Source organism: Ranitomeya variabilis, chromosome 6, assembly GCF_051348905.1.
Source record: "Ranitomeya variabilis isolate aRanVar5 chromosome 6, aRanVar5.hap1, whole genome shotgun sequence".
NCBI lineage: Eukaryota > Metazoa > Chordata > Amphibia > Anura > Dendrobatidae > Ranitomeya > Ranitomeya variabilis.
Window position 1 is genome coordinate 366,230,750 of NC_135237.1, and position 3,518 is coordinate 366,234,267.

A 3,518-nucleotide genomic window follows, 5' to 3' on the forward strand; every position below is an offset into this window, starting at 1 on the left:
TCCCTTTATTTTTTCAGAACGTGGTTCGTTTGCATGGGATTCCGGAGAATATCGTTTCTGACAGGGGATCCCAGTTTGTGTCTAGATTTTGGCGGACGTTTTGTGCCAAGATAGGCATTGATTTGTCTTTCTCGTCTGCATTCCATCCTCAGACGAATGGCCAGACGGAGCGAACTAATCAGACCTTGGAAACTTATTTGAGGTGTTTTGTTTCTGCGGATCAAGATGACTGGGTTGCTTTTTTGCCACTGGCCGAATTTGCTCTTAATAATCGGGCTAGTTCTGCCACGTTGGTCTCTCCTTTTTTTTGTAATTCGGGGTTTCATCCTCGTTTTTCCTCTGGTCAGGTGGAGTCTTCGGATTGTCCTGGAGTGGACGTGGTGGTGGACAGGCTGCATCAGATTTGGAATCAGGTGGTGGACAATTTGAAGTTGTCTCAGGAGAAGACTCAGCAGTTTGCTAATCGCCGTCGCCGCGTGGGTCCCCGACTTCTTGTTGGGGATTTGGTGTGGTTGTCTTCTCGTTTTGTCCCTATGAAGGTCTCTTCTCCTAAGTTCAAGCCTCGGTTCATCGGTCCTTATAGGATCTCGGAGATTCTTAACCCTGTATCTTTTCGTTTGGATCTCCCAGCATCGTTTGCTATTCATAATGTGTTTCATCGGTCGTTGTTGCGGAGGTATGAGGTGCCCGTTGTTCCTTCGGTTGAGCCTCCTGCTCCGGTGCTGGTGGAGGGAGAATTGGAGTATGTTGTTGAGAAGATCTTGGATTCTCGTGTTTCCAGACGCAAACTCCAGTATTTGGTTAAGTGGAAGGGTTATGGTCAGGAGGATAATTCCTGGGTGGTCGCCTCCGATGTTCATGCGACTGATTTGGTCCGCGCCTTCCATAGAGCTCACCCTGATCGCCCTGGGGGTTCTCGTGAGGGTTCGGTGACCCCTCCTCAAGGGGGGGGTACTGTTGTGGATTCTGTTTGTGGGCTCCCTCTGGTGGTTACTGCTGGTACTGGGTGACTTTGGTGGGTTGCGGCCTTTGGTTTCCACCTGTCCATCAGAGGCTGGGTGTTTCCTATTTTACCTGGCCTTTCTGTCATTCCCTTGCCGGCTATCAATGTATTCAGATGTGCTCTGTTTGGTTCCTGCCTACCTGCTCCCAGATCTTTCAGGATAAGCTAAGTGCTATTTTTCAGTTGTTTGGTTTTTTTGTCCAGCTTGCTTATTATGTCTCTATGCTAGCTGGTAGCTCTAGTGGACTGAGGTTCTCCCCATGTGCCATGAGTTGGCACATGGGTTCTTGTAATCTCAGGATGGTTTTTTTGATTAGGGTTTTTTGCTGACCGCTCAGTCCCCTTTTGTATCGTTCTGCTTTCTAGTTTTCAGCGGGCCTCAATTTGCTAAAGCTATATATATCATCTCTATGTGTGTGCCTTCCTCTCATTTCACCGTCAATACATGTGGGGGGCAACTATATCTTTTTGGGGTTCATTCCTCTGGAGGCAAGTGAGGTCTTTATTTTCTCTGCAGTACTAGTTAGCTCTTAGGCTGGTGCGTGGCGTCTAGAACCAACGTAGGCACGCTCCCTGGCTATCTCTAGTTGCGTTTGTCAGGCGTAGGGCAGCGGTCAGCCCAGGTTCCATCACCCTAGAGCTCGTCCGTTATTTATTTGTACTTTGCTTGTCCTGTGCTATCCCTAGCCATTGGGGATTCATGACAGGGAACATGGCCAGGAGAAGGGACACATGACCAGGAGAAGGGACACATGGTCAGGAGAAGGGGCATATTGCCTGGAGAAGGGGAGCATGGCCTGGAGAAGGGGTACGTGGCCAGGAGAAGGGACACATTGCCAGGAGAAGGGGCATATTGCCTGGAGAAGGGGAACATGGCCTGGAGAAGGGACACATGGCCAGGAGAAGGGTCATATTGCCTGGAGAAGGGGAACATGTCCTGGAGAAGGGACACATGGCCAGGAGAAGGAACATGGCCTGGAGAAGGGACACATGGCCAGGAGAAGGGGCATATTGCCTGGAGAAGGGGAACATGGCCTGGAGAAGGGGCACATGGCAAAGAGAAGGGGCACATTGCATGGAGAAGGGGCACATTGCATGGAGAAGGGACACATGGCCTGGAGAAGGGACACATGACCAGGAGAAGGGACACATGACCAGGAGAAGGGACACATGGTCAGGAGAAGGGGCATATTGCCTGGAGAAGGGGAGCATGGCCTGGAGAAGGGGTACGTGGCCAGGAGAAGGGACACATTGCCTGGAGAAGGGGCACATTGCCAGGAGAAGGGGCATATTGCCTGGAGAAGGGGGAACATGGCCTGGAGAAGGGACACATGGCCAGGAGAAGGGATATATTGCCTGGACAAGGGGAACATGGCCTGGAGAAGGGACACATGGCTAGGAAAAGGGTCATATTGCCTGGAGAAGGGGAACATGGCCTGAAGAAGGGGTACATGGCCAGGAGAAGGGACACATTGCCAGGAGAAGGGGCATATTTCCTGGAGAAGGGTAACATGGCTTGGAGAAGGGACACATGGCCAGGAGAAGGGGCATATTGCCTGGAGAAGGGGAACATGGCCTGGAGAAGGGACACATGGCCAGGAGAAGGAACATATTTCCTGGAGAAGGGGAACATGGCCTGGAGAAGGGACACATGGCCAGGAGAAGGGGCATATTGCCTGGAGAAGGGGAACATGGCCTGGAAAAGGGGCACATGGCGAAGAGAAGGGGCACATTGCATGGAGAAGGGGCACATTGCATGGAGAAGGGACACATGGCCTGGAGAAGGGACACATGACCAGGAGAAGGGACACATGGTCAGGAGAAGGGGCATATTGCCTGGAGAAGGGGAGCATGGCCTGGAGAAGGGGTACGTGGCCAGGAGAAGGGACACATGGCTAGGAAAAGGGGCATATTGCCTGGAGAAGGGGAACATGGCCTGAAGAAGGGGTACATGGCCAGGAGAAGGGACACATTGCCAGGAGAAGGGGCATATTTCCTGGAGAAGGGGAACATGGCTTGGAGAAGGGACACATGGCCAGGAGAAGGGGCATATTGCCTGGCGAAGGGGCTCATTGCCAGGAGAAGGGGCATATTGCCTGTAGAAGTGGGAACATGGCCTGGAGAAGGGACACAGGGCCAGGAGAAGGGACATATTGCCTGGAGAAGGGGAACATGGCCTGGAGAAGGGACACATGGCTAGGAAAAGGGGCATATTGCCTGGAGAAGGGGAACATGGCCTGAAGAAGGGGTACATGGCCAGGAGAAGGGACACATTGCCAGGAGAAGGGGCAAATTTCCTGGAGAAGGGACACATGGCCAGGAGAAGGGGCATATTGCCTGGAGAAGGGGAACATGGCCTGGAGAGGGGGTACATGGCCAGGAGAAGGAGCAAATGGCCGAGAGAAGGAGCATATCGCCCGGAAAAGGGGCATATTCACCAGAGAAGGGCACGTTTCCAGGATAAGGAACACATTGCCAAGAGAAAGGCACATTGTCAGGAGAAGGGACACATTAA